This window comes from Acomys minous (assembly GCF_964271855.1).
Source record: "Acomys minous genome assembly, chromosome: 7".
Lineage (NCBI taxonomy): Eukaryota > Metazoa > Chordata > Mammalia > Rodentia > Muridae > Acomys > Acomys minous.
In genome coordinates, this window is record NC_140488.1 from 70,202,166 (window position 1) to 70,220,192 (window position 18,027).

Here is an 18,027-nt window from a genome sequence, read left to right on the forward strand (position 1 = left end):
AGGTGTGACCTTGTTTGCTCTGTTTTACCCTCTTTTGCTTATTGCTTGTTTTCTTTTCTTTCTTTCTTTTTTGGTTTTTTGAGACAGGGTTTCTCTGTGTCACCATGGCTCTCCTGGGCTCACTTTGTAGACCAGGATGGCTGAACTCACAGACATCCACTGAGTGCTGAGATAAAAGGCCTGCACTACCACGCCTGCACTACCACACCCAGGCTTGCTGCTTTTTTTTTTTTTTTTTTTTTTTTTTTTTTTTTTTTGGGTAATTGCTTGTTTTCTAAACCTGGCTAATGACCCCTCCTGTTGACTCTTTATAAGCAATCCAATAGCCTGCCAATAAATTCTCTTTGGGTTAGGTAAGTCAAAACATTTGCGCTCCTTCCACCTTTAAATTATTGTGAAAATACTATAATAAATATCTGTTTAAGTCTATTTAATTCATTTGGTGTATGTCCAAAGTGAGAACTGATGAGTCATGTGGTAAGTGTGTTTACTTTTTCAGGATCCCCCATTCTGTTTTCCACCGTGCCTGGACATATTACAAAAATGCACAAGGGTCCTTGCTTCTCTGTATCCTCATCAAGGCCTAGTACATTCTGGACGTCAAGTAACACGCTGTGGTTTTACATCTCAGAAGTTTCAAAGAAAAATACACGATCAAACTAAAATATGGCTGAACTCTGTGGTGCACACTTTTAATCCTAGTAGTCTAGGGGCAGAAGCAGGTGGATCTCTATGAGTTCAAAGCCAGTCTAGTCTAGTCTACATAGTAAGTTCCAGGCCCGTTACACAAAGAAACCCTGTATTTTAAAAAACAAACAAACAACCCAACAACAACAACAAAAAAAAAAAACACACAAGGGCTAGAGAGGTTAAGAGGCTCAGATGTTAAGAGCATTGTCAGCTCTTCCAAAGGCCCTGATTTCAATTCTCAGCAACCACATGGTGGCTCACAACCATCTATAATGTGATCTGGTGCCCTCTTCTAGCCTGCAGGTGTACATGTGGGCAGAATACTGTATACATAATAAATCAGGCTTTTTTTAAAAAGAATAAAGTATGAATAAAACACAAAGGTATACCCTTTCTCATATAACATAATTTGTTCAATGAAGTTCAAATTTGTTCAAACTTCAATGTGGTTTATAATTGTTCCTGATAATTTCCTACTGTTCTGAATTTGTAACAAAAACTGGATATAAAATACACATACTCCACTTACTTATTTATTTTTGGCTTATATGAAACAGGATCTCCATGTAGCTTGGGCTCACCTGGAACTTGTTATGGATCCTAAGCTAGCCTTGAATTTGTAATCCTCCTGCCTCAGCCTCCCCAGGGCTGGAATTATAGGTGTGTACCACCACAAGCACCTTATTATAGTTTAAATATGAAATATAATAATAATAATAGCTTTGAAGTCTAGTTCATAAAATATTAGTTTAATAAATTAGTACAATAATTTGGAATGAATTCAAAAGGATCAGGGGAAAGAGACAAACAGCTGGTCATTCGTCAGTGGACCAGGCTTTGGAGAGTACTTATCTCTCAGTGAATATAATAAGAAACTGCAATGTTATTAAATTCATTTCTACTATTTCTTCAAATAGTCTACCTAGCATTTCCATTTAAACTTATTTCTCTAAAATTTCTTCTAAAAGTAAAGCAAATAAAGTAATAAATACACTATTGTACTTTCAGCACTAGAAAACAATAGCCAAGTAATAATGATGAAATATTGGCTATGAGTATAGCGAAGTGAACAGACTAGTTAAGATGATATTGACAATATCTAGAATCTACAATTAACTTATCATCCTTAGCAACCTGTTATATCTGTTGCAAACAGCAAATAACATACAAAGCCAAACTCACTAGAGTAACAGCAGTAGCAGACAGAAACTGAAATCCAGGAGGACATGGGATGAGATACTTCAAGCTCAGAAAGAAAATTACTACCAAACCAAATTAGCATACCCAGCACAATTATCCTAATCAAAGAGAACTAAAAAGCTTTCACAACTGACTAGTGTGGTAGCACATGCCTCTAATCCCAGTACTTGAGGAGGCAGAAGCAGAGGAATCATCCTGGTCTACATAGATGTTCCAGGACAGCATAGTGAGGCCCTGTTTTAAAAATAGATTTCATGACAGGCATGGTGGCGCACGCCTTTAATCCCAGCACTTAAGAGGTAGAGGCAGCTGGATCACTGTGAGTTTGAGGCCAGCCTGGTCTACAAAGTAAGTCAAGGACAGCTAAGGCTACACAGAGAAACCCTGTCTCAAAAAACAAAAAAATAGATTCCATGATAAACAAAGTTAAGAGAATTCATGACTACTAAGCCAGCACTTCAGAAGACATTTGAAAAGAATGATAAACACATCTAGGCAATCACAGGAAAATGGAAAAAAATGAAAGATGTCAATGCATACCCTTCAATAATACCTCTGAGTATTAATGGCCTGACTTGGCAATCAAAAGATAAAGACCAGTAAACTGGTTAAAATACAGGCAAAAATATCTGCTGCTCTAATAAATATCTTACTGGAAAAAGATATTCCAAGCAAGTTAGTTCAAACAGCTATACTAGATCTAACAAAGTAGACCTCAGGCCAAAATTGGTAAGAAGAAACAAATTAAAATTAAAAGGTCATATAATCAAGGAAACAATCTACCAAGAGACAGTAACAATTCTAAATATATAGACATTAAATACTGGCACCCTCAATTTCATTTTTAAAAAATACTATTAGAGCCGGGCGTGGTGGCGCACACCTTTAATCCCAGCACTTGGGAGGCAGAGGCAGAGGCAGGCAGATCTCTGTGAGCCAGCTTGGTCTACAAAGTGAGCCCAGGACAGCCAAGGCTACACAGAGAGACCCTGTCTCGAAAAACCAAAAAATAAAATAAATAAATAAATAAAAAAATACTACTAGAGAGAAAAGCACAGATATGTGACATTACTTCCCACTTGCACAAATAAACAGGTAATACAGACCAAAAACAGAACAAAACAAAAACACCCAAATTATATGACACTGTAGATCAAATGGACTTAATACATATATACAGAATTTATTCCAAAGGCTACAGAAGATAGTCTTCACAGCTGCCCATGGAATTTTCTTTAAAAATAAAACCATAGGGCTGGAGAGATGGCTCAGAGGTTAAGAGCACTGTCTGTTCTTCCAAAGGTCCTGAGTTCAATTCCCAGCAACCATATGGTGGCTCACATCCATCTATAATGTGATCTGGTGCCCTCGTCTAGCATGTATGCACACATATAGGCAGAATACTGTATAAATAATAATAAATAAATCTTTAAAAATAAAACCATATTTTAGGGCATTAAAGCAAGTCTTAACTAGTACACACACATACACACACACACACACACACACACACACACACACACACACCAGCTCCCTACCTATAACCCTGCTTACTTCTGCTACTGTCACAGTTTCTGGGCCAGAGATGACGTATCTCCAGAATCCTCTAGATGGCTTTGGTTAGGTCAAGATTGTGACAGACTCACTATGCCATATCTCTGATGCTGCCTATCCATGCTGTGCCCACCAATAGCAGAGATCTTGCCCATTTTCCTCTCTGTGGACTTGGGGTCCAAGCACTACCCCCCACAACTCCCCAAACATGTGGACTACTCTGCAGTCCACATCCCCAGAGGACAGAATCATAAGAAACCTTCCACGCCACATAGTGTAAGTCTATAAATCCCCAAAATAACAGACTATCTTCAAGCTGTTATGTCCACTGGCATTTACTGTGGCTGTGCCATCATCAGAGGTAGATGTGTCTATGAGAGTGGAAGCTATTATTACAAGAACATGAAACGTCTAGAAACACCATGCATATCTTCAAAGATCAGTTGCATAGGAGAATTTTCAATGTAGCCATTGTTGACCACCTCAGACCAGAAAACAACTTTGATTTAGACTCACTTATTTCATTGATTCAAAGCGACTGGAAGAAGCTAAAACACAACTGCATTGTGATACCTGAGCTTGATTTTCAACTTGATAGGATTTACAGTCATTCTGGAAGCCTACCTCTGGGTATATCTGGGACTATTTCCAAAAATGGTGAACTGAAGAGGACAGCCCACTCTAGATGTAGGTGGCACCACTCCATGAGCTGTGGTTCCAGGATGAATAAAACTGAGAAAGAAGGTAAGCACCACATGTATCTCCTCTGATTCCTGACTGTGCCGATGCTGTGATGCTCTGTACCACAAACTGTGAATTGAAATAAATCTTTCCTTTCTTTAAGGTGTTTTGTCAGGTATTTTGTCATGGCAAAGATACATTAGAAACTCTAAGACAATATCCTCCAAATTTCTAAAGGGAAAATTATGAATGGCCACTGATGAATATTTATTCATTCACTTCCTAATATTTCTCTTCACCACTGTACAATTTCTCTTGGTTGTATTTCAAAATTCAAGTGTTTTCCTGTAACTGTGAATTAGTTTAAATGGTATAACATGTTTCAAGTCAAATGAAACTCATCATACTATAGCAATAAAAAGGTTCATTTAAAAATCAACTATTCATTTTATATAATGTTTATTAAAATGAACCACTAGAAAGACATTGTCTTGCAATGGAAATAAATGTATATGAGTAAAACAGCAAGTCATTAATTTGAGATAAGAATTATAACTCTCATGCTGAAATATCAGAATGTGAATATAAAGCATATGAAGGTAAACAGAAACAGTTTTATTTTATTTTATTCTTTGGGTTTTTTTAAAGACAGAGTTTCTCTGTGTAACAGTCCTGGCTGTTCTGGACTCACTCTGTAGACCAGGCTGGTCTCGAACTCACAGAGGCCCACCTACCTCTGCCTCCTGAGTGCTGGAAGTACAGGCATGCATACCATGCCCAGCTGAGAGACAGCTTTAAAGTAAATCCATAAATGAGAAGTTCAATTATTAATTATAAACCTAAGGAGGAAAATACAAGTTGAGTTTTCATATCATTTACAGTAATACTGTTCTATGGATATGAAAAATACAAGAAAATTTACCCAGGCATGGTGACTCATGCCTATAATTTCAGCACTCTAAAGGCTAAGACAAGAGGATTATGAGTCCAATAACAAACACCCTGAGCTACACAGTAAGTTCCAGAACAGCCTAGACCATAAAGTGAAACTAAAGAAGAGAAAAAAAACTGAAATAAAAATTCTATCTAATCACAGTCTATATCTAAATCACAGCCTATCTAACCTAAAACAATAACAGAAATTACACAAACTTACAGAGATTGAATAATACATTATTGAAGAAAACTGGAAACTCCTAGGGTAAAAATTAAGATGCAACATAGCTATGCAATACAATAAAAATGTTTCTAAGAAACTGACAGCTGTAAATGCCTATGCTAAAGAAAAATCAAAGAGAAATCAAGTAACTTGCTGCACTTTCAAGCCAGAAAAACAAGAACAAAGCCAAACTAAAATTAATAGACAGAAATTAAAAAAATGGTATGGACAGAAAGCCATAAAATAGAAAGACAAAGAACATGGGATACAATCTATGAATTGAAGAGGTAGTTCTTTGTAAAGACACATAAGAGTAGCAAATCTTTAGCCAAACTATGCAAAAAAGTGGAGAAAGCCTAAGTCAATAGATTAAAAATGAAAGGGAAGACATTAAAGCAAGTGTTCAAGGGGAGACATTAAGGCAAGTGTTTATCTTGTCTACTTATGAAGTTTGAAGTCAGCCTAGGCTATATAAGGCCCTGTCCTAAAAAGGATGGGGACAGAGAGACATCTTAGAAGGTAAGGAAGTTTGCTTAACAAACCTAGAAATTTGAGTTGATCCCTGGAACCTACATAAAAGTAGAGAGACCTAGCTCCACAAAAATTGTCTTCCAACTTTCAACATGTACCATGGCCTACATGCCACATAAATACACCATGCACTCACACATATGAAGTTTTTTTTAATTTTAAAAAGGAGACATTATAATAAATGCCAATGACATTTAAACCTTTAATAGGACATAGTCTGAAAATACAGAAATAAATGTCAGGCATTGTAATATACAGTTTTAACCTTAACACTCAGAGGCCAGAGATACATGAGTGTGAGACCAGACATGTCTCCTTTTTAATTTTTATTTAATTAATTTTTTGTTGTTGTTTTTGTTTTTTGGTTTGGTTTGGTTTGGTTTTTTGCAACAGGGTTTCTCTGTGTACCCTTGGCTGTCCTGGACTCACTTTGTAGGCCAGGCTGGCCTCGAACTCACATCTGCCTCTGCCTCCCGAGTGCTGGGATGTGTGCCATCACATCTGGCTCCTTGTCTATGTTCTTAAGAAGTTCCAAACCTCCAGAGCTACATAGTGAAACCTTGTCTCAAAACAGTCTAGAAATGAAGAAATTTTAAAACACATATGACTTAAAAAACAAAACAAAACAAAATGACATGAAAACCATAAAAACAAAACAAGTTTAACAACAAAAATGGACAGATGATCAGAATGGATATTTCTCAAAAGAACATAGGCAAATGGGTAAGTATATGGAAAAAGTGTTCAACATCACTAGCCACGAGGAAATGCAAATCAAAACAGCAAGATAACATGTTATGCCAATCAGAAAGGCTATTACCAAAAAAGGAGAAAATAACACTAACAGGGCTGGGGATGTGCTTCAGTGCTTCTCAGGTACTGGGTTCTATCTCCAGAACTATAAAAATAAAATAAGATAGCCAAGCGTGGTGGTGCACACCTGTAATCCCAGCACTCAGGAGGCAGATGCAGGTGGATCACTGTGAGTTCAATGCCAGCCTGGTCTACAAAGAAAGTCCAGGGCAGTCAAGGCTACACAGAGAAATCCTGTCTCGAAAAACCAAAAAATAAAAAATAAAAAAAGACAAAGAAAGAAAAAAAAGGAGAGAAACTAAATATTCAGGCTGGAGTGATGAAGCAATGATTAAGAACATGTACCACTTTTACAGAGGACCCAAGTTTGAGTCCCAATCACAATCACCTCTCTCTTCATTTTCATGGGATCTGACACCTTCTTCTGACCTATGAGTACATTTGTACTCACAAGCACAAACCTCTATACAGACATAATGTAGTTTAAAAAATAAAAATAATAAAGAAAGTAAGTATTACCAAGGCTTGATGATACCTACCTATAATCTGAACCCCAGGACTCAGGAGGCTGAGGTTTAAGGGTTGCAATTTCAAGGCCAGGTTGGCCTACATGATACCATAGCTCAAAACAAACAAAAAAGAATATGATAGGGAAGAAGGTCAATACAGAAGGTGAAGGAAGGAAATTGGACAATTAACACTAAGGTTGTTCGATAAAGCCTCAAAAACCATAATATTTAATAGTTATCTAAAATTAGACATTATACATATGTGTGTGTGTGTATATATATATATATGATATACATGTGTGTACATATATATAGAAAATAGTCTGATGCCAGTCTGGTCTACAAATCAAGTCCAGGACAGCCAAGGCTAACACAGAGAGACCCTGTCTCAAAAAAAAAAAAAAGAAAAAAGAAAAAGAAAAGAAAGTTACGCCACTTAAGCTGACAATGTTCTGTACAAGAACCATAGCCTAACAAAAACCCAGTACCAGCACGGAAAACCTCCTTTTGAGTGCTTGGTCAGGGTAGTCCAAGTGACTCCCCAAATATACACTACTGTGGTTGCCTTTTGTTGTCTCTCAGAGGTTGAAGGTGGGCCCCTACTGTTGAAGATACCACACAGTGAGGACACGAGGCTCAAATTACTGAGCTGGATCTGACCTGAAAGTCTCTTTCCTGTAGTAGAGGTCTAACTTCCATAGTGCCAGAAAAGAGTGTAAAAGCTGTCAAGGGTGGGAAGTAATTAGTAGTCCTTTCCAGCTTCGGTACCTATGAACTGCAACACTGACCACCATAGCAAGCTATCTGTAAAGGCATAGTAGGTAAGTGGCACCCACATGAGGCAGTTGTCTAAATGGGCTTAAGGCTCACTTAACAAGAAGTAAATAATGTCTGGTACTAGAAACATAGCTGACTTTCTAGACTAGTGAGGCCATGAGTGTACTGCCATTTTGCTAGACTAACATAATCCCTTACTACATTCTTAGTCTTACTTACCTTACACTCACAGATGGTATAGCTATCTCCCCTCACCAAAGAAGCTTCTCTTTACAAATGAAGTCTGTAACAGAAAACCACAACTAGACACAACCCTGAGGTAAAGGTATAGTGGGAAGCTGAGCTTCAGCTGATACATGTACAGCACAGCTCCTGCATCTATATGGCTTGGGGAATATTGTAGAAGAGAGGATGGGAAGACTCTAAAAGGCCAAGAGGGCTGTTGTGAAACAGTCTCTCCTAGAAATGGCTACATAAATAAGACCAGAATAATGGCAACATCAATAGACATGCTAACTCGGGATGGGGCAGGGTGTACCCCACTCTTAGACAAAGAACCAAGGCAACTAATTAAGGACCTCTAAGAGAGGGAGAATTAGCCTCTCCAAGGGATAAGCTCCCTAACTGATTATCCAATACAAAGTGGTCAGGGCTAAAACCATATACACAAATAACAAAAATGGGCTCAGCAGGTTGTATTTATATATTTATGTACCCTTGGAACCTTCCCCCAACAGTGAAGAAAAAAATCTTGTAGAAGCTATAGTGTGTCAGTGTGTCCCCCTGCTGGGAGAAGGTTGCAAGAGTGGAGGGAGGCTACGAAGGGAGAGGAAGATGACTGGGATTGGGGTGTGTGATATGAAATTTAAAGAACTAATAAAAAGATTAATAAATAAATAAATAAATAAGAATGTAATTAGCGGAGTTGCATAATGGTTATCTATTTAGCTTTAAGATATAGACATAAAAATGAACTTAGGGATTGGACTTATATATCACAAATTTTAAAACTAAAAGGGCATAAATCAACCTTATCATTTATTATAATGGGGATTTTATATATAAACTTTCATTTGGATGTAAAAAGTTTCTAACTCAGTTCAATCTTATGATATAATTTATTTTAAATCACATATTTTGATTGACGGCAAAACTCAAAAGTTACACCTCTATGTGTCTTTTCTGCCTCCAATGTCAACATGATATACCTATAGTGGTTTGAAAAAGAATGGCCCCCATAGACTCAGATATCTGAATGCTTAGCTACCAGGGAGTGGAACTGTTTGTGAAAAATTAGGAGGTGTGGCTTTGTTGGAGGAGGTGTATCGCTGGAAGTGGGCTTTGAGGTTAAAAAGGCCCATACCAGTCGCTTGCTCTCTTTGCCTGCTGCCTGCAGGTCAGGATATAAAGCACTCAGCTACTTCTCTAGTATCATGCCCGACTACCTGCGTGCCACCACGATCCCCACCATAGTGATAATGGATTAACCTTCTGAAACTGTAAGCAAGCCCCCCAATTAAATGCTTTCTCTATAAGTTGTCTTTGAACATAGTGTCTTGTCACAGCAATATAATAGTAAGTACCTAAGAAAAAGCTTTAGAATTTTGCGGAGGATCCCACACTAGATCTGAACATCACTCTTTACTGCCTCTACCCTGTAAAACAGAAATGCCATCATGCACTGTGAATTTCAGCCACTTCCTCCAAGAGAGAATCAAAGTAAATGGAAGAGCTAGGAATCTTGGGGGAGAGGTTGTAACTACCAAAGGGAGCAAATTCACTGTAACATCTGAGATATCTTTTTCCAGTGGAATATTTTACCAAAAACTATTTTTAAAAGATTTACTTATTTTTATTTTACATGTGTAAATGTTTACTTGTATGCCTGGCGTCTGTGGTGGTCAGAAGAGGATTCCCTGGAACTGGAGTTACAGATAGTTGTGATTCATCAGGTGGGAGCTCAGAACCAAACCCAGGTCCTCTGCAAGAGCGGCAAAACTGAGCCCTTTCTCCAGTCTCCCAAAAACATATAAAGAAGTACGACTGTGACTGGTGATAAGTACTGGCTAATGGCAAAGAGTACAAATTACGTTACTTGCCAATTAACAAGACTGAAATAAGGTTTTAAATTAATTTATCTAGAATTTTTTGTTTGAAATCCTAAATGAAGTCTAGGAACAAAAAAATTAAAAATATAAAGGTGTTACTTGAAATTCTGAAAGAAATTTACTCTTCAGTCTTGAAAATACAATATAGGATTTTAACATAGGTCTTAATTTTTAATTACATTTTTAGCACGCATGCGCGCGCACACACACACACACACACACACATCCCATTGTATGTGTGTGATGGTCAGAGGACAGCTTGCAGGAGTCTTCTCTCCTATCATATGGGCCCCAAGAATCAAAGTCAGGGTCATCAGGATAGGTGGCCCCTTTACCTAAGCCATTTCACTGGCCTCTTAACACAGGTCTTTAATAGAGTCAGCAGATAAACGTGTCATCTGAAGACAATATTACATTGAGAACATGGACGAGGAAAGAACTTGGCCAGCTTTTGATGTTTCCGTTGGTGACAGCATATTCTACGAACTTACAACTTATCATTTCTGTGTTGACCTACCGAGGTAATTTGGCAAATGACCCTTCTGCTACCACTTAGCTCTGTAATGCTAGGCAATTAAATACACTGGCCTACAGAGACTCTGGCCCACAAACGCAACATAAAGAGCTGTCATGCCAGATTGACATTAAACACTAGTCAACTAAATCAGTTATCTAAAATACAGGTTAAGAAAATCTTAAGAAGACAAAAATAATTAGCCTACATTAGCCTAGTATCAGGAATGACATGGGCTGGAAAGTTGGTTCAACAGTTAAGAGCACTGGCTGCTATTGCAGAGGACCCATGTTCAGTTTTCAGTACCTATATGGTAGCTCACAACCTTCTGTATCTCCAGTTCCAGGGAATCCGAAGCCACCTTCTGGCACCATCTTTGAGAGCACAGGACATGCACATAGCATATGTACATATACTCATACATATGAAACAATAACTAAATCTACAAAAAAGGGAATGGCATAACTGTCACAAAGCTAAGTCACTCTTATTAGCTTCTTCAGTCAGATGACAAGAAATCACTGTAAGAAAGAGCCTCTTGGCTGATTACCCAGCACATGCTGAAGTCTACCAGATGGGATTTCTTCATGTGCACCTGAAAAGATAGTTGATCCATACATCAGTGGTTCATTCCAGGAATGTGCAGGAAAAGAAGCACAGGTGATCACATCCTTTTCTCTAAAGCAGGTATGATGTTTCTTGCTGAAGACTTCTAGTGTATGCTGCTATTTACAACCTGTTTGCTTGACATACAATTTGATGACTAAATGAAAAGATTATTAAATAATTTGTTTTTAATTTGAAATACCAAGGAGGATGACACACACCTGCTGTAACAGCAGCACGCAACAGGATACGACAGGACAATCATACTTTCAAGGTTAATGTTGGCTGCATGGTGAGATCATTTTTCAAAAATCAAATACATTAACACAAACTATAAACTAAAACAATGGCATTGACTTAATCACTGTTCCATTGCTGTGAAGAGACATCATGACCATGGCAACTCTTATAAAACAAAGTATTTAACTGGGGCATGCTTGCACTTTCAGAAGGTAGTCCATCATCATCATAGCAGGAATCATGGCGGCAAGCATGATGCTGGAGCAGCTACATACTGATCTGCAAGCGGGGGGGGGGGGGTGGAGGGAGGGAGGGAGAAAGGGAGAAAAGAATATGGGCCTGGCAGAAGCTTCTGAAACTTCAAAGGTCATCCTTAGTGAAATACTCCCTCCAACTCCCTCATCTCCTAATCCTTTTCAAGTACTGACACTTACTGATGACTGAGCATCTAATATATGAGCCTATGGAGAGCATTCTTTGTTTGTTTGTTTGTTTGTTTGTTTGTTTTGAGACAGGGTTTCTCTGTGTAGCCTTGGCTGTCCTGAACTCGCTTTGTAGACCAGGCTGGCCTTGAATTCACAGCGATCCGCCTGCCTCTGCCTCCTGAGTGCTGGGATTAAAGGGGTGCACCACCACACCTGGCTGGGGGGCATTCTTATTTAAAAAAACACCACAGACATGTTTATTTACTTAATGCATTGGCAAGAAATTGAAAGATTGGGGTGTCTAATATGGTCTTGAGTATGGAAAATATTTTATCATACGGTTAAACCAAGTATAAATCACTATGGCCTTTTTGACAAGTAATTTTCTAAGACAAACATGATATTTACATGACTCAGCAATTTTACTGAAAAGAATCTAAACTACAAAACTACTTCCTTAGATATATATAAGCAATAGGCATACGCACATTTAAAATAGTTAAAACTTGGACAGTAGCTGGGCATGGCTTGAGCCACCCTGGACTATATAGAGAGACCCTGCCTCAAAAGAGAGCTGGAGGTTCTTTGGATTTTGTTTGTATTGTTTTTCTTTTTTCTTTTTTTTTTTTTCTTTTTTTTTTTTGTTTGGATTTTTGAGACAGGGTTTCTCTGTGTAGCCTTGGCTGTCCTGGACTTGCATTATAGACCAGGCTGGCCTTGAACTCACAGCCATCTACCTGCCTCTGCCTCCCGAGTGCTGGGATTAAAGGCGTACACCACCACCACCCGGCTTTTGTTTTGTTTTGTTTTTCAAGACAATGTTTCTCTGTGTAGCCCTGGCTGTCCTGGACTCACTCTGTAGACCAGGCTGGCCTTGAACTCACAGAGATCCACCTGCCTCTGCCTCACAAGTGTTGAGATAATAGGTATGTACCACTGCACCCAGCTCTCTTTGGATGTTGATCATTAGACATACACACATGCACACGCACATGTACACATACACACACACATACACACAGAAAGGGAGGAGGACAAACTACGTGTGGTGGCACGTATCTTCAGTCCTAGTACTTGAGAGGCAGAGGCAGGCAGAGTTCTGAGTCCAAGGCCACACTGATCTACATAGTGAATTCAAGCCAGCCCAGCTGAGAATGAGCTCCTGTCTCAAAACAATAACAACAACATCCAAACAGAGAAAGCTGATGTAGTCATACTAAAGGGTACTACATAGCAGTAAAAATCCACTGATCTATATCTGTTTCATAGTGATAGAGAAGCAAAGCATATCTGTGAAATACATAGTCTAAAAGAAAAGTCTATCATAGTTATTACTCTATGTGCTGGTTAGTGTTTTGTCACTTTGACACAAGCTGGGGTTTTTCTGGGAAGAGGAATTTCAATTGACAAGCTGTCTCAATAAGTTTGGCCTGTAGGCTGTCTGCGGGGTATTTTCTTGATCAATGACTGACGTGGGAGCACCCAACCTAGTGTGAGTAGGTGGTCGTGGGAGATAAAAGAAAGGTAGCTGAATGTCAGCCTAGACAGACAGCAAGCAGCATTTCTCCATCATCGCTCCTTTGGTCCCTGTCTTGAGGCCCTGCCCTGACCTCCCTTCATGATAGACTACTGTAAACTGCAAAATGAAATGAACCCTTTCTTTCCCAAGTTACTTCTGGTCAGTGTTTTTATCATAGTAACAGAAAAGCAAACTAGAACAGCCTGTAAGAGGCAATGTCCTCTTTTAACCTTATACATTTATGTATTACTATCATTTCATTAAAGCAAGCCTGGTTTTCTCTAGTATTCTGAAAAGTAAAGGCTAAACTCGTCTATTTTCTTTACTTGACTTAGATGCATTTTATTTTCTTCTGTGGCTTTAGACTTTTTCCAAGTATAGGTGTATAGATGCTTTATCTCGAAGTATGTCTGTGCATCACATACATGCCTGGTATCTTCAAAGGAGAGAGGATGGCATCAGACCCCTGGGTCTGGAGTTATATGTGATCGTGAGATACCATGTAGGTGCTGGTAGTTGAATCTGGGTCCTCTAGAAAAGCAAAAAATACTCTTAACAGCTGAACCATCTGACAAACCCAACATGCAGTTTTTGGGTTTGTTTTTCATGTGGGGAGGGGAATGTTTAAAGGCCGACTGTCCTGAAGCCCATTATGTAGACCAGGCTGGCCTCGAACTCATAGGGATCCACATGCCTCTGTGCCACTACACCTGGCTATATGCACTTCCTTTTTAAAGCATATGATCAAGGAAAGGGTTCAGAGTTAGAAAGAAAGAAGAAACTATATAAAAGAAAGAGGGGCAGGGGCGAACAGTAGCACTCTGAAAGTGGAGGCAGAAGAATCAGGACTTTTAAAACAGTCCTTTGAATAGCTAGCTCAAGGCTAGCCTGGGCTATGTGAAACCTTGTTTCAAAAAACGAAAGGCGCTGGGCATGGTGGCGCATACCTTTAATCCCAGCACTCAGGAGGCAGAGGCAGTCAGATCACTGAGTTTGAGGCCAGCCTGGTCTACAAAGTGAGTCCAGGACAGCCAAGGCTACATAGAGAAACCCTGTCTCGGAAGAAAAGAAAAGAAAAAGAAAAAAACAAGAGGAAATGTTGAGAGAGTTCAGTCAGTAAAGTGCTTGCTAAGCCTTATCCTCAGCACCTACATAAAAAGCCATGCCTAACAGCAGCATGCACCTGTCATCCACTGTTAGGGAGGCAGAAACAAAGGGCCCATGGGACTTACTGACAAGTGAACTCACTTTGGGGAGCTCCAGAGAGATCCTGTCAAAAAAAAAAAAGAGAGCAACTGAAAATGACACCCTACATCAACTATGGTCTCTGTGTGTGCATATGTATATATACACATACATAAAAGGAAAAGAGAAAAAGCAAGAGAGGTCTGATTAGGGCTGGAGATGGCTTAGCAGCTAAAAGGGTACACAGTGTGTTTTCAGAGAACCAGACTTCAGTTCACAGCACCTATGTCAGGAGGCCGACAAATCCCTATATCTCCAGCTCCAGAGGATCTAGTGTCCTCTTCTTACCTCTGTGGGTACATGTACTCACATGCATACCCACACACAGGCAAATATACATATATAATTAAAAATCAAATAACCTTTTGAAAAGAGAGAGAGGGCTAATGGTGTCATAAAAGGAATACTATAAGTGCTAAATTAAAACAGTGCCAAGCACTAGGCAGGTACATTACCAACTAACCTACATCCCCACCCCTGTGTAAGGGTTTCCACCTTAAATTTGTAACAGGAGAATAAAAGAATATTTGAAATATAGTTTTCTTCAATTATAAGTCCATTTAAAACAAGCAGATCCAACAAAGGTTACAATTAGTTTTAAAGGCCAATGAAAATCCAATTGTAGCTGGACGTAGTGGCACACGCCTTTAATCCCAGCACTTTGGGAGGCAGAGGCAGGCAGATCACTGTGAGTTCAAGGCCAGCCAGGGCTACATAGAGAAATCCTGTCTCGAAAAGCTAAAAAAAAAAAAAAGAAAAGAAAATCCAATTGTAATCAGAAATCTAACAGAAAAGAGAACAACCCAACGGTCTGATTATAGATGAGAAGAAAACCTCATATTCTAATTTGCCTTTGGCAGTAGAGACAAAGAAGTCCATAACCAAACTGAATTAAATCATCTCTCAAACTAGGAATACATGCAGTCTATGAAACAGAGAGTAAGGCACAAAGAAGTTATATGAAATCCCCACATTGGCAATCACAGAGGTTCAAATATTAAATGAAGATTTGAATTAGAATATGATGGTTTAGAGTTGAGAACATTCTTTTTTAATTATTATTATTTTATTCACTTTATATCCAATCATAGCTCCCTCTCACCTCTCCTCCCAGTCCCACCTTCCCACCTTCCCACCTTCTTGGCTCTCCCCCTCCCTTATTCCTCAAAAAAGGGGAGTCCGCCACCAATCCACCCCAGCACATCAAGTCCAATCAGAGCTGAATGAGTCCTCTTCCCCTGTGGCCTGGGGAGACAGCCCCACCAGGGGGAAGTGATCAAAGTGCAGGCAACACAGCCTAGTGACAAAGAACTTTAATCCAAGCACTGGGGGGTGGAGGTGGGCAAAGGTAGTTGGATCTCTGAGTTCTAGCCCAGCCTGGTCTACAAAGCAATTCCAGGGCAGCCAGTGCTACATACAGAAATCCTGTCTCAAAAATAAAAAACTTGCTGGGCACGGTGGTGCATGCCTGTAATCCCAGCACTCGGGATACAGAGGCAGGCAGACCTTTGTGATTTTGAAGCCAGCCTGGTCTACTAAGTGACCAAGGCCACCTGGTCTATAAAATAGCCAAGGCTATTACACAGAGAAACTCTGTCTCGAGAAACCAAAACCAAAGCCGGGCATGGTGGCGCACTTGGGAGGCAGAGGCAGGTGGATCTTTGAAGCCAGTCTGGACTATAAAGCAGAGTCCAGACAGCCAAGGCTACACACAGAGACCCTGAAGAAAGAAAGAAAGAAAGAAAGAAAGAAAGAAAGAAAGAAAGAAAGAAAGAAAGAAAGAAAGAAAGAAAGAAAGAAAGAAAGGCAGACCGACCAAAACCAAAGCAAACAAACAAACAATGCAGGCAACAGAGTCCATGTCAGAGACAGCCCTTGCTCCCCTTACTAGGGGACCCACACGAAGCCCAAGCTGCCTATTGGCTACATCTGTGTAAGGGGCCTAGGTTCAGTCCATGCACAGTCCTTGGTTGAGTGCGTCAGTCTCTGCAAGCCCCTCTGGGCCCTGGATAGTTGACTCTATTGGTCTTCTTGTGCTCTTGTCACCACCAGGTCCTTCTATCATTCCACCCACTTTTCTACATCTCTGTAACAAGATGGAGACTGAAGAGGACACCCTCTAACTAGACAGGACTCCTAGTGGAGGAAGGGGAAGGCCAACCAACCCACAAAAATGTTGACCCGAATTTTATCCTGCCTAGAAGATGTGGAGGGATAAAGATAGATCAGAGACTGAGGGAATGTCCAACCAATGCCTGGCCCAAGCCAAGACCCACTCCATGGGAGAGAGCCAACCCTGATATTATTAATGATACTCTGCTATGCTTGCAGATGGGAGCCTAGCATAGCTGTCCTCTGAGAGGCTCCACCCAGCAGTGGATTGAAACAGATGCTGAGACTCATAGCCAAACACTGGCTGAAGTTTAGAGAGTATTCTTTTTAACTCAATTCAATGTCAAAAGGCTCTTTCATGGGCAAAAGAACTAGCAATATCATGTTGTTTTAGTAACTAAAGTCTTAGGTTCATTTTAACCTGCTTAATGGTGATCAAACCAACAGAATAACTTTCAGGTCATGCTTTCCACACAAAAGGCCCCAAATCCTGCAGATCTATGACATTAATGACATTGTTCCCAGAGGAAAAAATTCTGTTAGTACAAAATACTTACCTAATAAACAAATAAACATAATTGTATCCTTTTCTTTTTTTTTTTTTTTTTTTTTTGGTTTTTTTTGAGACAGGGTTTCTCTGTGTAGCCTTGGCCATCCTGGACTCACTTTGTAGACTAGGCTGGCCTTGAACTCACAGCGATCCGCCTGCCTCTGCCTCCCGAGTGCTGGGATTAAAGGTGTGCGCCACCACGCCCGGCTAATAATTGTATCCTTATACATACACAAAAGTATTTTATACGTAGCCTGCTTAGCATGTTACATCATTCAAGATAACTTTAATATAAGAAAAAGAGTAAAAAATCCATTCCCAAAGTGTATTCTAAAGATATAATTTTTTAAGATACACATTTTTAAAATTCATTTATCTTTTATTTACTTATTTTGTGTATATGTGAATGGACCTGTGAGCAGGCATGCTATGGCATCGAAGCAAAGGTTGGTTCTAGGACTCGAACTCTGACAACTCATCAGGCCTTTACTCACCTGTGTCAAACAAAAGTGGGCCTTAGGGATATAGCTCAGTAGAGGGATACCTCTCTAGTGAGGCCTGAGGTTTTATCTACAGTACCAGAAAAACTAAACAACTTTATCTCAAAAGAAGAAAGACAGACCTACCATTTTATAAAATTGTGATATGAAGGCTGGGAACATAGCTCACAGTTAGAGTACTTAGCACCTACCATGCATGAGGCCCTGGGTTCAATCCCTAGTGCAGGAAAGGTAGTCCATTGTGTAAATGTCATATTTTATTTCAATAATTCCTTTTTATTTACATTTAAGGTT

At 39.5% G+C, this 18,027-nt stretch overlaps 1 protein-coding gene across 4 annotated transcripts in view; it reads right to left on the reverse strand.

The window, feature by feature from the left end:
• The window catches only part of ATP7A (ATPase copper transporting alpha), a 117,997-nt gene that overhangs the window by 75,658 nt on the left and 24,312 nt on the right, over window positions 1–18,027 (reverse strand). Inside the window, exon 2 of one of the 4 annotated variants that reach the window (XM_084789861.1) lies at window positions 14,575–14,596. The exons of the other annotated variants lie outside the window; for them this stretch is intronic. The gene's annotated coding sequence lies outside the window, so the exon portion shown is untranslated. The remainder of the gene's footprint in view (window positions 1–14,574; window positions 14,597–18,027) is intronic. 4 annotated transcript variants of the gene reach the window in all.